The sequence below is a fragment of the Cricetulus griseus genome, chromosome 5, assembly GCF_003668045.3.
Source record: "Cricetulus griseus strain 17A/GY chromosome 5, alternate assembly CriGri-PICRH-1.0, whole genome shotgun sequence".
Lineage (NCBI taxonomy): Eukaryota > Metazoa > Chordata > Mammalia > Rodentia > Cricetidae > Cricetulus > Cricetulus griseus.
The window spans coordinates 85,713,277-85,736,356 of NC_048598.1; the positions used below are offsets into that span (position 1 = coordinate 85,713,277).

A 23,080-nucleotide genomic window follows, 5' to 3' on the forward strand; every position below is an offset into this window, starting at 1 on the left:
TAGCTTCTGGGCTTGCCGATGAGGAATCATCTCGATTAAGTTATCTTCTGGCATGCCTGTGAGGAATTATATTCGTTAGGGTAACTGAGGAGGGAAGACTCCTCCTAAAAGTAGGTGACACCATTCCCTATGCTTGGATCCTGGACTGCATAAAAGAGACAAAAGAAGCGTCATGCTAGCATTTGTTACTTTGTTTCCAGAGTGTGGATACAAAGTAACTAGTTGCCTCGGGCTCCAGGAACTCCCCACCACAACCCTCCAACCTCTGAACAAATCCTTCCTTAAAAGTTGCTTTGTCAGGGCATTTTGTCAGAGCAATAGGACAAGTAACCAAGACAACATTCAAAGTTGTGATATCAAACATGGTCATGTGGTTACTTAACTTAGGGATGGGGGTTCTGGGGTGGTAAATGAAGAATGAAGGGAGGGGATGTTTAAAGGAAAAAAAAATCAGTAAGACAAGTGAGGGTGTTGTGGGAACAGCACAGAGTGCCATTGAAGAGAGTTAACATTGAAAGCTGGTTGTGTCCACGTGTTTGTAGCCCCAATGATGGGAGACATACAGGAAACCCCCAGATCCTATAGGCTGTACAGCCTGGTCCAAATGGCAAGTATTATGTCAGGGAAAGACCTGTCTCAGGGGATTAATATAAAGAGTGATAAAGGAAGACACTAATGCCCTCCTCTGGTTTCCATAATGGCTTGTGCACTTGTACACACATCATACACACACACACATACACACACACACACACACACACACACACACACACACTACCATACAGTCCTTGGAGCTCCAGTATAAAAGTTACCTCCCAAAGGAAAAAAGAACTACAGTGAGATTCCATGTTAGAATAGCTAAACTCAGAAACGCTGACAAGGATATAGAGTAACTGGAATGCTGCATGCACTTTTTATGGGGTATAAAGATGCACAGAGGGTAGGTGCTTAAGAAAAGAAGTCAGCTGCTTTCTCTTAAAACGCAACGCCTTCCCTGTGACCCTAGATGTTTACCCAAAAGACACACACAAAGAGATATATACAAAACATTCGCGGCAGCTCCACTTCCAACAGCCACAATTTAGAAGCAGTCTAAGTGTCCATCAACAGGCAAACAGATACGCTGTTTAGTAAAAGAAACCAACTATGAATACACACTGTGTATGGATTTCAAGAACACTGCTGAGAAATCAGAGCTAAAACAGGACACACCGTGTGACTCCATCGATCTTCAGATCCAGAGTCACTTGAGATTTAAGGGATGCGTCAACAAAATTCACAAGAGCAGAACCTGGGGGGGGGGGGGGACACGGAACAGGAGTGTGGGGACTGGAAAGAGGATTCAGAGAACTTTCCAGACTGATGGAATTGTTCTGTATGTTAATGTGATGTAGGTGACACAGGGCATACATGTGTCAAAACGCACACTTGAAGGGCCTTCGAGAAGTCACTGAAGGTAGACATTTCTACCACATGGCAGAAAGCGGAAAACAGCCTCCCACAAACGGTCCTCTAACCTCCACGTGTGTAATGCGCAACGTGGCAAGCACGGGCCCGTGTGTTCATGCACACGCATGCACGCGCGCGCGCGCGCGCGTACACACACACACACACACACACACACACACACACAAATTATAAATGTAAATGCTTTATTTAAATCTATACATTTTGTCTCATTATACCACTCTTTTAAGTTTTAAAAATAATACCTGTGACGCTTAAAGGGCCCCCCCACACCGACTAAATCGGGGAGTCCTCCGGGTGAGGCCCAGGAATCTGCACTTTGAATGGGGCTCCAGCTTTAGAGAAAACATCATCCCTCTAGTCCAGGTCCCCAGGGGTGACACCCTCCCGCCCCTCCCCCACCCCGGCCGGGATACTTCCAACTGGACAGGCTCGGCGTGCCCCCCACCCCAAGCTCCCAACCCCTCTGCCCAGTCGCTCCTAGCAACCAAGAAAGGACTTGCAAATCCTCAAAGTGCAGCCGCCCGCAGAGGGGCGGCGCGGTGTCACCGAGACAAGAACACATCCCAACTGCGGGGTAATTGCCGGGCTCCTAATGCGCGGCCCTTTGTGCAGGCGGCGCAGAGCCGGAGACCACGCTCCCAAGTCCCGGCCTTTCAGGCTCGCAGGGGGCCGGACGGCCGCGCTCCCGCGCTCCGCGGCGCATAATTAATCGGCCTTCACAGAGTCGGGGACAAAGGCGCCCATTCACCCCACCGCTCCTCCCCTCCCCGGGATATTGTTACTGCGAAAAAACTGCAGCCAGCTGGGCCGCAGGGCAATGTCAGCGCTGTGGAGAACCAGGGCGAGGAGACCCGGAGTTCTCTCTCCTCCCGAGCCCCGCGAGGGATCGGGGTGGCCCGGAGCCCGGGTGAGCAGGACCAGGAAGGGTCCCTTCTGCAGGCTGCAGGACTCCTGAAAGCCTCTTGATTTCCTTCGGGCCCCCAGGAGCTGGAGCCCTGGAAATGGCGTGGCATGTGTCCAGGCTGGCTTCTAGGGGAGCACAGATGGACGTTGCCTGCCCAGGCTAGGACCGGACCTGTGAAAGGCCCTTCCCCAACACCAAGAAGAAAGGGTCTGTGGGACCTCCAAGGAGTGTGGGGTGCCTGGGCCTCACTGTACTTTTGCCAAATCTAGCTTCTAACATGGGAGCCTGATACATGGTGGATAAAGGTGCTTGCCATTAAGCCTGGAGACCTCCACTCAGTCCCTGTAACCCACATGAAGCCTGGAAGGAGAGACCTCCACATATGTGCATCTCCCCCCAAGCACTTTCCCCACCCACCCATCCCACCGTAATGATAAATAAAATGACTTTTAAAATAAAATGAAGCGGGGACCTAGACATCTGTATTTTCTTGTTCTTCAAGCCCTCTGAAGCCATCTGAGGACAGATCACTACTTAACACAGATGATGATGGCTCTACCACCCCTGACTTGGCCTGGATCACAGAACAGAGTTGTTCTGACTGAACAAAAGCAGAGGAGTGGAGTGGAGAATCTGCTAGAGAAGGAGGCTCTAGCCTTCTGAAGCCTAAGCCTTCCCCGGCTCCTCAGTCGTGGACGTGGACATGGACCAGGTGTCTCAGGCCCTCACTGAGACTGCTCTAGCAGATCAAACGACCCTGGCCTGTTCTGTTCAGGAGGTCACTTGGGGGTTCTCCTATCCGCTTCATCAGAGGTGCCTTGGAGACCAGGTCCAAAGGCTGCATGGCTTTGCGTCAAGCAAGGCCACTGCCCACCAACCTCAGTGGTGGCTGGTGATGATGGCACTAGCCTCTCACTATTCAGAGGGCCAGGCTTGTGGACTACATTCCTCTTCAAAGTCCAGTGCCCCACCTCCACCCCAGGCCTAGCAGAGGGGGGTGGGGGTGGGGGTAGGGTGTTTCCAAGTTGGCAAGGCTGGGCTCCACCTTTGCTACTGAAGCCAAGCATTAGGCATTGATCCAGCCATCCTCCCCAAAGCCCCAAAGAAGCAACAGCTGTGAAGAACCACCATGGCTTCCCAAAATCTCAGCGTTCTGAACATCTCCCAGAACAAGCAGGGGGTTTTCCAAAACCCTGCCTGCCCAGACCAGCCCATCTCCCTGAGACATCCTGTCCTCAAGCTGTGCTCCAGAAAATGTTCCCTTTGCCGAAGACTTCCAGCCTTGAGTAGTCCACGAGCCAGACCACCACCACAGAGCACCATCCTTCTGGCAAAATGGAAACTGGAAGCCTTCCTTGTTTGCTGTGGGGCCTTTTCTGGCCTCTAAGGCACAGAGGGTGCCTGAACAAACTCACTCTGAATCCAACATACCATGCCGGACACTGGAAAGCCAATATCATATGACAGTCACATCTGTGGGTGGGAAAATGCACAGAAAATTCTAGAACAAAGTGGAGGAAAACAAAGTGAAACAGTTCAGCCAAGGCCCAGCCAAGCCTCTAAGGGAGCAGACTAGCTGTCCAATAAAAAAGGAAACTAAAGCACGGCTCCTAAGGCCAACACAGATCTGAGAAGACTTGGGGCCTAGGCAGGCCCCAGGGGCCAAGACACCAGTGAGGATCATACAAAAGGATAGTCTAGCTGATTGACAAAATAAGCTTTATTTACTATCAAGAATAACCCACCTGGGCATGGAGTAAGGCTTAAGTGAACAGAAAACAAGCAGTGTTAAAGAATGTCCTTGAAGATATCCCCTGAAGTAATTAAAGCAAAAAGGTCAAGACGTCCAACTTTCTCAGATGGCTTCAGAAATGTCAAGAATGGGTGAATCTGGGGGACAGGCTATGCGGTGATCATTTGTACTAGCCTTCCAGTCTTCGGTAGCAGCTGGGCACACATGCATACTACAATGTCAGCATCCCACACCTGGGCATGGCACCCACTTTCCACACCACAGGTCAGCATCCCACACCCAGACATGGCACCCACTTTCGATACCACAGTTGTTGTTCTTTTGCTTAAATTAGAAGTTGAGAGATGGACACAAACTATAGAGCATATTAACCAGTTTATTTTAGGGCAGAAGAGTGAGAGGGGGAGAGAGAGGAATGGAAGAACAGAGCAGACCAGAGATTAATAGAGAAGAATTAGTGAACAGAGAGAGAGAGTAAGAGAGAGTGCAAGTGAAGGGAGAATAAGTAGGCAGGGGTCTGTCTTTTAATGGGGTCCTCTACACCTGCATGCAGACTGAGTTCCCATGGAACCCTGGGCTGACCAGGGTACTGCCTGAGTAGATTCTGCCAGGTAACAGGGGCAGGCCAGCATAATGCCTGAACCTTTCAACAGTGTCAGCATCCCACACCCAGACATGGTACCCACTTTCCACACCACAGTGTCAGCTTCCCACACCCAGGCATGGCACCCACTTTACACACCACAGTGTCAGCATCCCACACCCAGGCATGGTACCCAGTTTCCACCACAGTGTCAGCATCCGACACCCAGACTTTCCTGCTGCCTGCAGCCTCACCCCCTAACATTCCCATTCAGAAGCACCTCCCACTCTCCTCCATGAAAGCATTTTGTGACCCCCCAAGTTGGTTTGACAATTCTCACAGGAAAGTCCTGTGTTACTGGCCTCTGACACTGTGTTTTTATTTTTGCTTTTTTTAAATGAATGATGAACATTCCCCAAACCTGGAATCTAGTCATTTACCCATGGACAGATTCCAGTGCTGAGGAGGAGTAAGAAGGAGAGAAAAATGATCAATGGGAAGACTGAATCAAGGGAAACAGGAGATTAAAATAACAAAAAGCAACACAAAAACACGTGTGGTGGTGGAGACTCAGGGTGTGAAGGCAGAAGGATCAGGAAGTAAAGGTCAGCCTTGGCTACATAGCAAGTTAGAGGTCAGCCTGAGCTACAAGAAAATATTTCTCAAAAATAAAGGAAAAAGAAAGACAGTGGAGCCGATGTAGATTTTACAGTCCTATGCACTCATGTCAGAGCTGATGGGCTTTTCTTTAGCCAAGGCTTGTTAGTGAAGGAGCAGTCAGGCCCACCTAGCCTGAACCAACAGGTGCTAGCCCTCAACAATGCACTTCTTAATCCTGGCTTCATTTTCTGAGTGGTTTGTGATTATTGTCTCTTTGGTGAGGTCGAAGATAGACGCCTGCTCCATCCTGCCTTCACCTGGCCATCCTCAAACTTAGGAGAAACTGACCCATGATGAATCCTCACTAGACTCCAATTCCACGAGGAAAGGGACTAACTACATTGTCAGTCAACCACCCAATTTAAGGTATCTTATGATGGTGACTTGAGAGAATAAGAGTTCTCCCTTTGACCTCCTATTTGGGGCTGGGCACCCAAAGCTTCCCCCTTCCCAGCCTCTGTCCCACCTCTATCCCCTAAGAGGCAGTCAGCACCTAGGCCTCTGGGGTGGCTTGGCATGTGCCCAGCACATTCAACCTTTGCTTCCAGCATTGAAAAAAGCCAGGCATCCTGGCTGAGAACTCTTTCTCCTTCCTGTGCCCCTTTTGCCCCCTCTTCCTTCCTCCCTCTTCATTCTGTCCCATTCCCCATCCTCTAGCTCCAAGAGCTTCCCAAGTGACAATGTGTGGATCCGCATCAAACCTTTGTCCTCACACCCCTGCTGGATCCCTTCTGGATGACTGGCTGCCCCCTTCCTCCCCTCACCTCCGCCCCCACCATTCTTGTTTGTGAACAGCGTTCTAAATACAGCCAAAACTTCCCCTTTCTGCCCAGAGGGCCTACAGAGTAGCTGCAGAAGGTCAGCAGCTCCCTCCGCAAAGGTTTGCTTGCAAAGTTTGGCTGAGACCCACGCCCTGCAGCTCTAGCCGCTGTTCCCCACCCAGGCTCTGGAAGAAACTATGCCCTCTGAAAGTGGAGAGAGGTGCACACTAGCTTGCCCAGTCCCGATACACTTGCCCTCCTTGTCCAGAGAGGGGTGAAAATTTACACATAACCCACTAAGGGTCTAGGATGACCCGGTTGTATAGGAAAGCAACCCAAAGGTTGACCTGGCTTCTGCCTGGCCCTGCTCCAGTGCTGGGAGGCCCCAGGTGGTTACCATTCCCTTCTAAAGCCCCCTCATTTCTGGAATGAAGGGTTAGTTTGTAGTAGATTTTCCTGACCCCTTCTGATCTCTGATTCCCTTACTTAGCCATTTCTCCTCAAGGTGCTCTTGTTCAATGAGTGGAGACCATTGAACCAGGGATACTCCACTAAGGCAGGGATACTCTTCCACTGAGCTAGGGATACTCCACTGAGGCAGGGATACTCTTCCACTAAGCCAGGATTACTCCACTGAGGCAGAGATACTCTTCCACTGAGCCCAGGGATAATCCAATGAGGCAGGGATACTCCACTGAGGCAGGGATACTCTTCCACTAAGCCAGGGATACTCCACTGAGGCAGAGATACTCCACCACCTCAGGGTAATCACCATTCCAGCCCAGGGCTCCTGCACTGGATCCAGGACCCCTTCTGTGACACTCTTCCCTGGGGAAAGCAGTTCTCTGGCCACAGAGTCAGGGAGAGGACTCTTGGGGGCACTTTATAAGCATCCCTAGCCTGTCCTTCGGTTACAAAGAAGTCAGTCTATCTGGGAAGTGACCGGGTTACTCAGACTGAGCAGTCAGGGGTAAAGGCCACTGCAGAACAATTCCAGAGGCTACAACAGTGCTGTCAACCAAAGGTAACATCACACACCTTCTCTGCTGAGCAAGAGTTTAGAACTATGGAAAGAGCCCTGGTGAAACATGCATGGGGGCTGGAGAGGTGACTCAGCGGTTAAGAGCACCGGCTGCTCTTCCAAAGGACCTGGGTTCAATTCCCAGCACCTACATGGCAGCTCACACCTGTCTGTAACTCCTGCTCCTCCTGTATGAGGGATCTGGTGCCCTCCTACAGACATACCTGCAGGCAAAACACCGATGTACATAAAGTAAAAATAGTTAAGTTTTTGTTTTGTTTTGTTTTTTAATTTAAATATGCATGTCATGAGGGGTGAAGTGGGCCTGGGCCATATATTTGCCACCTAGCTGTGGAGGCCCAGAGGTCCTGTCTAAGGATGTGGGGCATGGCCTGCCTCCAGGCTGTGGTCAGCAGGGAGGGCTTCGTACAGATTGAGAAAGGAGAAACAGAGAAGGGAAACCAAAACGGGGCAAAGTGCTGTGAAGGAGATAAGGGCAAGAGAAAGGAGAAGGGCTGAAGTCAGGCAGTCATGTGAATAGCATCTGGACAACAAAGCCTCTCCATCCTACCCCACTGGCTCTCCTCCATCAATCATTCCCTAGGCACTCTGCTAGCAGGGCACAGACCACCAGACACAACACCCCCACCGGATCCAGGACAGAAAAGTGCCGCCTCTGAACCCTGTGTGTCCCCTCTGAGCCCAGAGTCCCCATGTACATACACAGAGAGATACTGCCAGATGCCTTCCCTCCCCAGTACACCAGAACCATGGCCTCTTGCAGATATTGAAGCAAAATATCTCCTGGATATCTCTAGGCCAGAGGGAATGTTAAATCAGATTCCAGAGACACTGGACATCATCACATCAGGGGACCCGAATGCAGCTGTCATTGAGACCTGTGACCTTCCCTGACAGAGACATCACTCCCATACCTCTTGCTTCATCTGCCTTCTTCGAGGACATACTGGCAGGAAGGGCAGGCCACAGACTCTGCTGCCGGCCAGCTCCACACCTACTCCCCCACCTGTACAGTGCATCAAACAGGCATAAGGGAGAAGACCACAGAAGGCCGGCCCCTAGAATGTGGCACTCATCTCAACTATACAAGGGCTGCCATTTGCAAACCTAAAGAAGATACAGCCTCGATAGAGAATATATGGGGAGTGTAGCTCGGGGCCAGAGCATTTGACTAACATGACTGAGGCCCTGGATTTCATCCTCAACACCAGGAGCAAGGAGGGAAGGAGGGAGAGACAGAGAGAGAACCGAGCAAAGGGTGTGAACAGGCAGTTAGTTATCAGGGCTGTAGGGATGTGTGCAAATAGGAGGATATGGAGTAAGCTCACCCAAGAGGCCTCCATCGGAAAGGGAGAGTGGCGAGGAATAGGGCACCAGGGCTGCTGGTCCTGAGTCTAGGGGGCTTTTATCTTCCTCCTCTCGGAGGATGCTTGGCAATATCAGGATACAGTTCTAGTGGTCTCCATGAGGGTTGGGGCTACTCACGTGGTGAGAGATACCAGGGAAAGATGCTTAACATTGTATACTGCATGGGACAGATCCAAACTAGCAGGCTTGAAATATCAGCTGTGCAAAGTGGAGAGACTGTGGCCTAGATAAATGGATAGACAGACGAGTACTGCACCATGTCAGATAATTAAAAATAATAATAATAAAAAGAGTGAGTTGGAGTTAAGCAGTTAAAAATACTTGGTACCAAGCCTGATGACCCGAGTTTAAACCCACAGGATAGAAGGTGAGAACTGCTGGGCGTTGGTGGTGCACACCTTTAATCCCAGCACTCAGGAGGCAGAGGCAGAGGCAGGCGGATCTCTGTGAGTTTGAGGCCAGCCTGGTCTTCAGAGCGAGTGCCAGGATAGGCTCCAAAGCTACACAGAGAAACCCTGTCTCGAAAAAAACAAAAAAAAAGTGAGAACTGATTCCTAAAAGTTGTCACATGCACACACAGGTGAGCATACACACACACACACACACACACACACACACACACACACACACACACCTTTGTATTGTGTGCCTATGCATACAAAATAAACTTTTTAGTTGTTTTTTGGTTTGTTTGTTTGTTTGTTGTTTTGTTTTGAGACAGGATCCTCGAACTTGCTATCTGTAGACCAGGCTGGTCTCCAACCCAGAGATCTGCCTGTCTCTGCCTCCAAGTTGCTGCTACTAAAGGCATGTGTCAACATATCTGGTCTAATGTGATTTTTAAAAAGACAGAGTCTTGCCTGGAGAATGATAAAAGTCTATTAGGAACCAAGACATAGAACTAATTTAAATAAATAAAATGAAAGAGCAGTAGTGGCAGCTCTGTTAGCAGGCCATTGTGTGTGTGTGTGTGTGTGTGTGTGTATGTGTACATGTGTGTGTGTACATGTGTGTGCCTATGTGTGTGAGTGTGTGTGCACATGTGTGTATGTGTGTACATGTGTATGCATGTATGTGTGTACATGTGTGTGTACATGTGTGTGCCTATGTGTATGAGTGTGTGTGCACATGTGTGTATGTGTGTACATGTGTATGCATGTATGTGTGTGTGCTCGTGAGTGTGTGTGTGTGTGTGTGTGTGTGTGTTCTTGGATCTGTGGCTTCTCGCCTCAAGCCATCTCAACTCCGTCTTCTGCCAGAGGGACCCCAGTCTCACCCAGAGAGGGAGGAACAGTTTTAGTAGGCAGCTCAGCAGCTGCCTTTGCAGCCAGAGGGAGGGCAGGGGCTGAATGAGATGTACTCAGGAAGAAAAAGGGTGGGTGAGAGTGGCTGGGGCCAGCAGGAGAGGAAGAGAAAGGGTTGCTGCAAGTTTCAGTGTTTCTCAATACGACAAAAATACCAGGCGGCCTGGGGGCCACGGGGAGAAGTTCAAGTTGAGCAACAGCTGCACTGCTGTTGTCTAATCCATGGAAAATTCTCTTTTCGTGAGACCCATGCTCTAGCGAAGCCAGACCCTCCACTACCACCACAGCGGTTGAGAAAAGGACATTTGTCCCATAGCCACCAGGCCCCTCCCTGTTCTCCCACACACCCAGACCAATGTTCTGCCCTAACTAGGCTTCTCAGAGAGAGATACCAACTATTATACTTATTATTATTATTATTATACAATTATTATACTGACCCCCACTCTGGCCACACTGGACCCGAAACAACATACACATGAAACCATCACTATAACTATGTATGTATCTGGTCCAGGGTCTGGAAAAAAGTCAACTCTGGCAAATGACAGCCCACAAGGCCCTCCAGGAGTCTTAAGGTTGACCTCAAATTCTCCTGTAGTTTTCTGGCAACCCAGACAAAGAAAATGTTGGGCATCTGTCATGCAAGTCTTGGGGTTCACATATCAGAATTCCCTGCCCCCCAATTTGTCAGCAGATTCAGCTTTTTACTGGAAGCCAAAGCCTAAAATAATCTTCTGCTCATGGTCTGAGGAAGGGGACTAGCTGGACAAGAATGTCCTAGAGTGCACGACCACTGGGGAACTCCTCTTCCCAAGTCACAAGGGAGAGGCAGATAAAAATAAAGATTCTGTGATGACCAAGAACTGCTCAGTTTCCTGATCCTCTGACGGGTTGGGGATAAGCACCCTGGAAGAATGGATGGAATGTGTGGCCTTTAAGTGACCCCCCCTTGAACTTTATTTCCCTCAACCGAGCTTTTGATAAAACTCAAGCAGCAGGAGGCAGATGGAGGTTGTAACTGCTGACCGTGGTCTAACTTCAGTACCCTGGCATGAGACGAGGTGGAGCCATGGGATCCTAGCACCTGCCGAGGCATCATTCATGAATTGAGCTAGTCACAGACTCCCTGAAAGGCACTTTGCTCTGGTGAAGTGGCTGGGAGAGGGAGAGGCAAGACTGAGACCCTGTGGAGGCTGTGGGTCCACGCCCAGCTCTGAGCTTCCATCTCACTTTGGGTTGTCATGAGGGTAATAAACACCCTTATTTTACTGTGTGCCCAGACACTATGTCACTGTCCCCAGTTAATCTTCACAAGCAAGCTATTAGCCTGATACTATGATTGTGTTCATTTTGCAGAGAGCAAACTGAGGCTCAAGCAGTTTGGCCAGGTGCAGTGCAACTGGGAAGGGCCAAAGCTATGTTGCCTGCTCAATCTATTTGATTCCAAAGATCATATCCTTTAAGAGCTAGTTACCTATGAGGCCTTGTGTGTGTGCAAAGTCCTAGCCTCCCCCTTCCCTGGTTTATTCCTAATCACCCTTCAAGGTCAAGAGCTTTTCCTGACCTTCTGACCTTCTGGACTAGGTGGCTTTCTACTATGTTTGCTTGCCAGTTGTGCCATGAGGGCCTATCTCCCTCACAGGACAGGACCTGTATCCATTCTGGTCTCATTGATGCCAGGAGTCTTATTCCATGTCTACCACATGGCAGAACTTAGATGATAAATGAATGTAAGTATCCAAAGACTAAAAGTGAACTCTGGGTTGTCATGGTCCCCACAAATTGCTGAGGAGCTCACATCACCGACAATTCTTGGCTGTGATTTATCAAAGCTGACAATTCAATGTTGGTGATTTTCATCAACGATACAAAAGCAATATGCATCCGATAGAAATTTTGAATTGCCTTGTTCTGGCCACCCACCACTGCTGGCCCCAGGTGAGTGCTATAAAGTAAGACATGCTGCTCCATTGATGCCAGTCAATAGCACTGAGCTACCATGCCCTGTCAGTCTGTGGATGGATAGGGTGTGTGTATGTGTGACAGAGACAGAGAGGGGTGTGTGTGTGTGTGTGTGTGTGTGTGTGTGTATGTGTGACAGAGAGAGGTATGTGTGTGTCAGAGAGAGGAGTGTGTGTGTCTGTGTGTGTATGACAGAGAGAGAGAGAATCATAAGGTATTGACCACAGGTATGGAGGCTGACAAATCTAAAATCTGCAGGGCTAATTATCTCAGTTTCAGTACAAAGGAGCAGACTGCTACAGAATCAGGAAGAGCTGTCTGTCGATCCAAAGGCTGTCGGATGGGGGAATTCTCTTACTAGGGGTTAACCTCTGTTCTAGTCATTCCTCCCACTGATTGAATAAGCCCCACCCACATTTTGCAGAGTAATCTGCTTGTAAAGGTTTAAACATTAATCCTATTAAAAACACCTTTATAGAAACAGCCAAGATATTTGACCAAATATCTGGGTGCCCAGTGACCCAGTAGAGTTGACACACAAAATCGAACATCACAGGAATCCTATAAGAAAGTAGATGTGATCAAAGCTTAACAAGCATCCAAGACCAGTGAACAAATGAGCAACAGCCCTAGCCTGGTGGTTAGTCATTTGCTCATTCTAAATGCATTTATCACATATCCATGACAAGACTCTTGGTTCTTACTGCTGTGTAACAAACCACTCCTAAACCTAATGGCTTAAAACAACAAGACTTTATTTGCTTATAATTTTATAGGTCAATAATTTGGGAGGGGCTCAGCTTGGTGCTGCTTTAAGTAGTCACTCATTCCATTGAGTTAGTTTGAAAAGTTCACAAAAGCTGACACCAGAATTTTCTAATGTCCATTCTATGTGCTGGGTGATCAATCACTGGTGGATCTACACCTCAGTCTGTTCTCAGATTGGTGGCTGTCTTCCCTGAGAATGTTCCGGGAGGACAGGAATGAGAAGAGGAGAGGCTCCTCAGAACTACACCCAGCCACAGTTTGCTGACGCCATGTTTTGTTTTGTTTGTGGGGGTAAGGTTGGTTTCTCAAGACAGGCTTTCTCTGTATAGCCCTGGCTGTCCTGGAACTCACTCTATAGACCAAGCTGGCCTCAAACTCACAGAAATCCTCCTGCCTCTTCCTCCTGGGTGCTGGGATTAAAGGTGTGCGCCACTACTGCCCGGCTCTAATGTCATGTTATTAAAAGCAAGTCACTTGCTTACAATTATGGAGGAACAGAACTACACAAGATGTGTGTATCAGTAGGTGTGGTTCACTGGGAGCCCCAATACAGTCATCCACCCCAAGGTACAAGGCTCTATCCTTCCTCCTGTTCCCCAAGGATCCAGAATCCTAGTGAATGTCAATATCACGCACGCATCAAGCAAGCCCTTACAAATTCCCAACATGTTCTAATAGGGTTCCACTCTGATTTGTTGTTATTACTTTGGTATTTGAGACAGGATTTCTCCGTGTAGCCCTGGCTGTCCCGGAACTCACTCTGCAGATCAGGCTGGCCTCAAACTAAGAGATCCACCTGCCTCTACCTCTCCAGTGCTGGGATTAAAGGCACATGCCACCACTGCCTGGCAGATTCCCACTTTGTAAAAGCAGATTATAATATGATGACAAAGAATTCATACTTGTTATTTTTCATGCACATTTGCTTTTTCAAAATATTTTTAATTTAATTTAATAATTTTCAAGACAGATTCTTTGTTCTTGTTGTTTTTCAAGACAGGGTTTCCCTGTGTAACCCTGGCCATCCTGGAACTCCCTCTGTAGACCAGTCTGGCTTCAAATTCAGAGCTGTGCCTGCCTCTGCCTCCTGAGTGCTGGGACTAAAGGCGTGTGCCACCATACTCAGCTTAATGTAATGTTATTGTTGTTGTTGTTTCTAGGTGTATGTGTGTGGTGGGAGTGTGGCTCATGCCATGGCACATCACATGTGTTGAGGTCAGAGGACAACATCAGGTTTGTGTCATCAGGCAGCAAGGACTTGACCCACTGAGCTCTCTTACTGGCCTTCAGATTAATTCTCCAAAAGAAAACGTTGCTATTTGTATGCGTTTGTGAGAGAGTGCCTAGAGATTAAAAATTCTGGACCCTGCTTTGAAAACAGAAACAGAGAGAAAGAGGAAATTGGATTCTGCTTCCTGGTGGGAGGAGGCAGAGGGAGAGGAAGTTCAGGAAAGAGGCAAGAGGCACAGATTTCCAGAAACTTCCTCATAGCTACCTCCTCAGTGCAGCTCATCCTGTCTACGCCTACCCTTCTTAGGACAAGCCCAGTTCTGCCATGCCCACAGTTTTCTCCTTCCATGCCTCCCTCTCCCTCGCTTTAGAAGCAGGGGCTTTGGTTTGCCTGGGTTTGGCCACTTCAAGAGGCCTTCACTCTGCCTTCTCCCCTTCCATACCCCAGGTCCCAGCCTCAGGGATGCTGGGCAAGTTGCTAAGGAGAGCAGAGGACTTGCCACACTACAGGACCTCAAACTAAGAGGCACAGCTGAGACTTAGAGCTCATACTGTAATAAGATAAATAAAAGACCCAGAGACTGATATTGGGGTTCAAACTTCAAGCTGATATCAGAAAGGCAAAGCAATCGGCCATTAGCTTCTCATTTCTACCTCAGGCTGAATGGGTTGTGTAGGGAGAAATCCTGTTTAGAGGTACTGCTGACCGCACCTGCTTGGGGTTGATGCTGTCTCCATGAGCGCTCACCAAGTCTCAGACTTTAAACTTTCCTCAGCATGGAGAGGAATGCTGAGGAAAGACAGGAATGCTCCTATCTTACGTGTGGCTGGAGAATGAATGCCTCCTACTGAATATTGAAGACCCTGCTTCTATTCTTTCACATCCCTCTAGTGTGGGGATTAAAAGCGTGTGATCTGTTACTCTTTTAGACTGATTCAATTTCATGTATCCCTGGGTGGCCTTCCTCTACCTCTTAATCCTGAGTTCTAGGATTAAAGGTGTAAACCACCACCTCCTAGCTTCTGGCTGCTAGGATTAAAGGTATGTGCCTGGCTTCTATAGCTTGTGGCTGACTTTGCTTTCTGAATCCTCAGGCAAGCTTTAATAAATCATAAATAATATCACCACAGACTACAGCAGGCTAGCCAGCACTAGTGAGGACAGCTGACTAGGTGCTTCAGCACCCACACACTGATCCACACCCTCAGGCCATCCTCAGCTCTCCTCCATGTCTCAGCGTGGACAGCCCTGGCCTCACTCTTTAGAACCTCCTGGCCTCTTACCCTGGGAGCCACAGCTGCCCCTCCTCAGAAGTCTGTGAAGAGAATATGAGCTCCATGAAATCGGATAAGGGCGGGGATTGTGGATGTGTGTATAATTTCACTTGCCTTTTGTGGGGTTGTGGATGTGTGTGTGTATTTGCACTAGCCTTTTGTGGGGTTGTAGATATGTAAATGTTTGCACTAGCCTTTTGTGGAGTTGGGGATGCATGTGTATTTGCACTAGCCTTTTGTGGGGTTATGGATGTGTGTGTATCTTCAGTATCCTTTTATGGGGCTGTGGATCTGTGTGTGTTAGCACTAGCCTTTAGTGGGTTGTGGATCTGTGTATATTTGCACTAGCCTTTAACTAAAAGTCTGCACTTCTTTCTGTGTAGGAAAGAGCAACATTATTAACAGATAGGGAGACTGTCACCAGAAGCCATCAGACATCGTTTAGATCACTTTAGGCTTGTTGCAGATCTTTGAAGATGCTACATATACACATCACCACTGCAAAACAACCACGGGTTAAGTGCTGCTAAAGGGCAAGGGAGAGGGCTCCAAAGGGAATGGAGCTTGCCACACGAGCCTGATAACCCTGGGTGGGATCCCTGCAGTCTTCCTAAAGGCTGGATGTGGTGGCTCAACTCTGAAATCTCAGCATTGCTCTAATGAGACAGGAGGCAGAGTATCACCTGGAAGCCCCTGGCCCTAGAGAATAAAAAGCAGTCATCAACACAAGAGTCCCTGCGCAACAAGGTGGATGGAGGATGAGAAAGAACTAACTCCCAGATGCTAGCCTCTGGCCAGCAAGATGGCTCACTGGGTAAACTCACCTGATGAAGGTGCAAGTATTCCTGGGAGCCATGTGACAGAAGGAGAGAACCAGGTTCCTCAAGCTGTCCGTTAATCTCCACAGAGTGTCATGGTACACGCACATGAATGCATGCTAAATTAAAAATAAATAAATTGTAAAGTATTAATCAAGAAGCATCTCAGGGGACAGGGGCTGGACAGATGACTCAGCAGGCAAGAGCACTGGCTGCAGAGGACATGGGTTCAATTCCCAGCACCCACACAAACACCTGCAATGCCAGTCCCAGGGGATTCCGTGCCCTCTTCTGGGCTCCACGGGCACTGCATGCATGCAGTATATAGACATACATGCCAGAAAACACCCATACATATAAGATAAAGATAAACCTTTTTAAGAAATGTGTCTGCCTTTCTCAGCAAATTGGAAATCAATCTACCTCAAGATCCAGCAAAACCACTGTTGGGCACAAACTCAAAGGAGACACATTCACACCCCAAGGACACTTGCTCAATTATGTTCATAGCAGCTTTATTCATGATAACCAGAGCCTAGAAACAACCTAGATGCCCCTCAACTGAAGAATGGATAATAAAAATGTGGTCCATTTACACAATGGAGTACTAGTCATGGGGGGGGGGGGAATGACTTTTTGAAATTTGCAGGCAAATGGACAGATCTAGAAAAAGTCATTCTGAGTGAGGTAACTCAGACCCAGAAAGACAAATATAATATGCACTCACTCATAAGTGGCTATTAGACATAAAGCAAAGGTTAACTAGGCTATAGGCCACTATAACAGAAAACATAGGTAACAAAGAGGATCCCAAGAGAGACATACATGGATCTGCCTAGGAAGGGGAAAAAGACAAGACCTCCTGAGTAAACTGGGAACATGGAGGACAAGTGGAATGGTAGGAGAGGAAAAGTGAGGAGGGAAGGGGAGTGGGGGAAAGTGTATAGCTCAATAAAATTAAATAAAATTTAAAAAAGGAAATAGAACAAACAAAAAAGAAGGAAATAGAAAAAAGAAACCCCTCTGCCACTCTCGGAGCTGGCTCCTGTTTAGAGGTTCCTGCTTTGTTGTCATTGGTCGCTTTCACAGTCCTGATTTGGTTCTACGTGTTTAAAACCTTATTCAGAGAAGAGCCACTGCTTCCCCCAGATCCCATAGGGTCCAGGGTATGCAGAGGTTAAGTTCTAGGATCCTCACACTCAGCGTGAAAAGCCTCACACACTCCTGGAGTTGTCCTCTGCTAGCTTTGCTTTCCTGATGTTCTCTCAGTGGCCGGCAAGCCTTGAGAACCGAGAACTCTTATGTAATGCTGCCTTGGCACAAGTGTGCATTCAAGTCACTACAACAGTATCTCTTGGTATTTGCAAGCCAGGTAAAGGAGCTTCCAGAGCTTCCAGGAGCTATCCTGATCACTGCCTGGTTTCATGGAGTTAGGGTTATATGAATCTGCCTGGTAGAGGCAGGAGGCTTCAGTGTGAGCCACACATGGCCTGAGCCTCAGGAGACACAGGCAACAAGTGGGGGTGATCTGGTTGGCTGTCTCTGGGTGGAACACAGCTTGTGCCTCTCAGCTTCTCCTTGAGTCCCTTACCTCCCTTAGGTGTAGGGGAAGCTGTGAGGAACATTGCCTGGATTAAGCAGACACATAGAGTGTCCAGTTCTATAGACTTGTAGCAAATAATAAATAACTTTTTAATGTAAATATCTCCCTGTAATATTCAAGACATACCTATACTGAAAAAAATCACCTGGTGTCTGTCTGAAGCCTACTTCCCAGGGCCTGCGCCAGAAGAAAAAGCCCCACTGAGGTAGACAAGTATAGAGAATAATGTAGAACAAGCAAAGTCCAAAAACATTGACAATACCAAGTGCCCACAAAGATGTAGAGTAACAAGAAAACCCCATACACTTTTCATGGGGTGTAAAGATGCACAGAGCATAAATGCTTAAGAAGAGAAGCCAGCCAGGTGGTGGTAATGCACACCTTTAAGCCCAGCATTTGGGAGGCAGAGACGGGCAGATCTTTGTGAGTTCGGGGCCAACCTGGTCTACAAAGCTAGTTCCAGAACAGCCAGGACTACACATAGAAACCCTGTCTCAGAAAAAAGGAAGGAAGGAAGGAAGGAAGGAAGGAAGGAAGGAAGGAAGGAAGGAAGGAAGGGAGGGAGGGAAAGGAAGGGAGAGAGAGAGAAAGAGAGAGAGAGAAGCCAGCTGCTTTCTCTTAAAACAAAATGCCAGCCAGGTGTGGAGGAATATGTCTTTAATCCCAGAGGAGTATCAGGCCAGCCTGGTCTACAGAGTGAATTCCATGGAGGGCTACACAGAGAAACAAACCCTCTCTTGGAAAGAAAAAAAAAAAAAGGCAAGAAAGAGAAGAAAATGATGCTTCCAAAGGCAGTGCAGCCTCTTAGCCAGTGCTCCTTGGGTGGGCAGGCTTGTGTGGCCTCCGTGCACTCTAGTTCAGGGTCATTCGGTTCACTGACATGCCCACAAGACCTGCAAGGACTTTGTTAGAAATGACCCAATGGTTTGGTCCCCCAGCCACACACACAGCACATGTGGAGACACCCCGACGAGGGAGAGGGAGGCTGTTAGTGAGGGAGACACAGAATCATTCCATGAAGGTGAGACCTGGGCCCATGAGGCCCACACCAACACCCATGATGAGACAACCCCCACCACGAGTGTGTACACATCTCCCACCAGATTTACTCGTGTCTCTGTCTCTCTCTGTGTGTCTGTCTCTCTCTGTCTCTCTGTCTCTGTCTCTCTCTGTGTGTCTGTCTCTGTCTCTCTGTCTCTGTCTTTCTCTCACGCGCGCGCGCGCGCGCGCGCACACACACACACACACACACACTCTCTCAAGCAGATCACAAACTGCAGTCACTTAACTGCACACACTGACACACACAGTCCCTGGTGGTGATGGGAACCCAGCCAATCCTAGCTGCATCCTCAGACACCCACACTTGTAGTTGTCATGAACCCAAAATGCCTGAAGCGTTTCGGAGACCCACTTCTCCCAACTGCCACACTCCAGGTTTCCCAGAGAGAGATCCTTGGTTTCATTCTAAGCTAAAGCAATAGACTCCCTTAAAACTTCACTCTCGGAACCAAAATAGCAACTGTGAAGATTATATCAATAGCCATAGCCACTGCAGCAAAATCCACATTTGCCAGCATTTATTGAGAACCAACTCTCTCTCTCTCTCTCTCTCTCTCTCTCTCTCTCTCTCTCTCTCTCTCTCACACACACACACACACACATATAAAGGAACTATGCTAAACCCTTCCAGTACCTTCTCTCCAACTCTCCCAACAACTTAGAACAGCATAGGAAGAAGTGTCACTAGACCCACTTACAGATAAGCAAACCAAGGCTCTAGGGCTTTGAAGCTCTTATTTCCTGCATATTGCAGCATTTGGCTCCAGGGTGACTCTAGAACATACCCTGACCCACAATGCCATGGGGTAAGACCCAAGGATATTCGGCCTGTTACTGTGCCTCATGTACTCAAATACTCCTGGCCCTCAGGAGATGCTGTGGGCAGGGCTTAGCTGTTGAGAATGTGGGAACTGAGGAGTGTCAGGGGAGCTTGGCTTCCTGTTCTCCTTGAAGCCCTGCTTATCCTTTGCATAGTCAGGTTTGGGCCCTGGGTGTGGACTTGGGGTGGCCCTTTGAAAGGAAAGGCAGGGATGAGACCCTCACAGAGAGGTGCTTCAGATCTCCATGGCTTGAGAGGGTGAGGGAGCCTCCCAGAGCCCTCCCCACCCCACCCCTTCTTTGGAGCCCCATCCCCAGAGAATTCCAGCCAGGCCCCCACAGAGTTCTCCACGGGAGACAGAGGCCTCCATGTGGCCACCAAGAACCCTGGGGTGCCCAAGGCCACCTAGAATTGTGCAGGGGAAGGCTGTGTCTGGGTGACTAGCCTCTGGGACATTCCTAACCCCAGCTAAAGGAGATGCCTCCTGTGGCCTCCCCTGCTGTACTGGGGCCTGGCCAACAGCTGTCCTTGGCTGAAGGCTCACTCTGTCCCACCCACCCAGTCGGTTCCTAGGAGACATGCAAGCAGCTTTGATGTGTCTGTCAAAGCCTTCTTGTTCTGACAGCTGTTTCCCAGGAGGGTAGTTGCTGCCACAGCTACCTCCCACATCTGGCTATGGGACTGAGCCTAGGGGTCCCACACATCAGCAGACAGAAACACTTAGGCCACAGGTCCAGTTGAGGACCTCAGCCCATCGGGACTGTCACTCTGTCCCCATTTATAGATGAGGCCAGGCACCCTCTGCTCTCAAGGAGCTGGCTACACTACCTCAAGGACTCTAGGTCTGGTTTCTCTTCCCTGGCTCAGGCCCACCTTCACTCGCACAGGCCCTATCAGTTCAGAAAAGTATTTCTGAGGCACCCGGGACTCTAAAGGACAGAGAAGGGACAGTTAGAATCTACTCAGAGTCTTTGCTCTGTCCTCTCAGTGGAGTGACTGCCTCCCCTGTGGGACCTACTGCCAGTCTTGGTCACTGTAATAAAACCAAATCTGAATTCACAGCGTTCATAACCTGGGCACTATTCTTCGTACACTCTGGGACACTTACTGCATCCCTGACATTTATTCTTCCTTCCTTCCTTCCTTTCTTTCTTTCTTTCTTTCTTTCTTTCTTTCTTTCTTCCTTTTTCCTTCCTTTCCTTCCTTTTCTTTTATGTGCATTGGTGTTTTTGCCATGGGTGTCGGTTTCCCGGGAACTGGAGTTAGAGACAGTTGTTGCCATGTGGGTGCTGGGAATTGAAACCTGGTCCTCTGAAAGAACAGCGAGTGCTCATAACCACTGAGCCATCTCTGTCCCCTTGACATTTATTCTTAAGATGCCAGTGACACCCAGCCCCCACCCGGCCCCCACATGATCAACAGACATTGCCAATGTGCCCCAGGGTCAAACCATCCCCAGGTGAGGCAAGCTGATTTTAAAATGACTTTAGTCCCAACACCTGTGAAGCTGAGACCGGCGGACAGTAGGTTCAAAGCTAGCCTGGGTTACATAGTGAACATGAGGCCAGCCTGGGCTATCTATGTGAGATCATGTCCAAAACAAAACAACAACAACACGTATGATCTGTCCCCTGGACATCTGCAGAGGTCCAGGAGAGGAAGCAGCATAAGCCTTCCCTCCCGTGGTCCCAGCTTCTCAGGATGCAATGGGACAACACCTGTGCTCAGGACAACGGAGTATGTGTGCAAAGCCATGAAAAAGCCTGGAGCTAGAGGAAAAGCATTCAAGCCTAGGAAGGCTTCCTGGAAGGGGGGGGGGTATTTGTCCAGATACAGATATCCTGGAGAGAAAACAGTGTGGTGGTGGGGGGTCTCAAGAACAGTAAACGGTGTTCATGGTGAGGATAGGTTTGCCAGCCAGCTTCCCCAGAGGCACTTGGTAAAGCCACTGCTGTGAAAGAAAGTCGGACAGAGGAGACACTAGGCAGGGCTGAAGACCACCTGGCCTTTAATGAGGGGAGGACCCAGGGTAGGCAAGGAGGGCTCCTGATTCCTCAAGACTGCTGCTGTCTGATGGGTTTAGGGCAATGGCTGAATTCCCCGTCAATGAACCACTTGTGGGCTTGCAGAGATTTCAAAGGCCTGGGAGCCTTTGGGATCCCAGCTCCCCCTCCCAACCCCCAGCCTGGACTTCCTGCTGCCTCGGTGCACTTTTGACTCAAAGTGGGCTTCCAGAGGGCAAGACCCCTACTGGGGGTTCACAGTGGAAGAATGTGGGGTACAGGCTGCCCACAGGGCGCTTCTGAGGGAACTTGCCAGCAGGGGGCGCTGTAGACCCAGGCACACAGCCCAGACTGGGGGAAGAGAGGCGGCAGCCACGTGGTGAGGCCTCAAGGCTGCTAGCCTATGTCCACCCCAGGGAGCTCGACTGCCTGTCCCGTGCTCAGCAGGGTGTCCATCTCCTCACGGCTTCCCAGGCTCACCCATCATTCCCCCTCATCCGAAGGAGAAGAACCTGTGGTATCCATTTGGCAGATGGTCAGGGAGTGCAGCAAAATCCTAGAAGACAACAGCCGGCAGCAGATGCAGTTTAAGCAGTGTGCCTCAGTCCCAAGTGGATGAGACAACCTTTCGGCCTTGTTGGCAGGCCACGGCAGTGACCGCCTCCTACCCTGTCCTCAGGCTGACACTGCATGCCATGGGACAACGTGGACAACCCCACGTCCTGAGAGGAAGTGCCGGCCAAGAGGAGCAGGTGCTTGCTCAGGCCCAAGTCTGGTAGAACAGGGTGTGACCGGCACAGGAGGCAGAGGGTGACAGGGCACTGTCCAATCTGCACTCTCTCCCAGATGCTAGCATTGATGGCAATGAGCCATGGATACCACTGTGGTGTTATTGGTACCCCCGTTGTAAAGATTCATGCTCCGTGGCTGCTGGGTACCATGTCTGGTACCCACCTGAGAAGCAGGTATGACTGCGAGCCTATTTGACAGATGGGAAAATGGAGGCTCAGTTAAAGTGGCCTTGGAGACTTGCTCTGAGATTCCCAGCAGGGAAATATACCTGGCCTGTGAGGCACTTACCTGTGATCCCATGCTCTTGGTGGACCTAGGTGTTTAGGTGAAGAGAGAGAGAAGCCTGGTCTGTGGCCAAGGCCATGGCTGAGTTTGTGGCTGAGGAGGGCACCACTGAGGAGGGAGGGGAGAGGAGCCTAAGGAAGGAGCATATCAGGTCAGCTAGCTGTCTCTAGTTGGAGGCCTTCCTGGAGGGACGGCAGTGTGCTTCCCAGCAGCCTGAACAAAGGCAAAGAGTTAAGCCACACCAGCCATTTCACACCTGGCTTGCTTATGCCCAACAACATCAGAGTCCAGCTAGAGAGGAAGGCAGGGGCTGCCAGGACAATGGGCACCCTATACCTGCGAAGGGACACCAGGAGATAAGTGGGTTCCACTGGCCATTCTTGGAGATGCTGACCTAGGGAAGACATAGGAGTTGGACCTGGTAGCACACATGTGTTTGTTATTTTTCCTTATTCCAGAGCCTGAAGCAGGAGGACCTTGAGTTCTAGGCTAGCCTGGGCTATCTGAAACCCTGCTTTAGAAGATCAAACCGAGAGACAAAAAAGCACCACAACAAAAAGAGGGCTATGGGTGTCACTTATTCGTAGGGTGTTTGCCTGACATGTTCAGGGTCC

The 23,080-nt window shown here is 49.4% G+C and overlaps 1 long non-coding RNA gene across 3 annotated transcripts in view; it reads right to left on the reverse strand.

The window, feature by feature from the left end:
• Positions 1-23,080, reverse strand: part of LOC103160769 — a 139,408-nt gene that overhangs the window by 77,963 nt on the left and 38,365 nt on the right. Inside the window, exon 2 of one of the 3 annotated variants that reach the window (XR_003485781.2) lies at positions 15,908-16,020. The exons of the other annotated variants lie outside the window; for them this stretch is intronic. This is a non-coding gene — a long non-coding RNA (uncharacterized LOC103160769). The remainder of the gene's footprint in view (positions 1-15,907; positions 16,021-23,080) is intronic. 3 annotated transcript variants of the gene reach the window in all.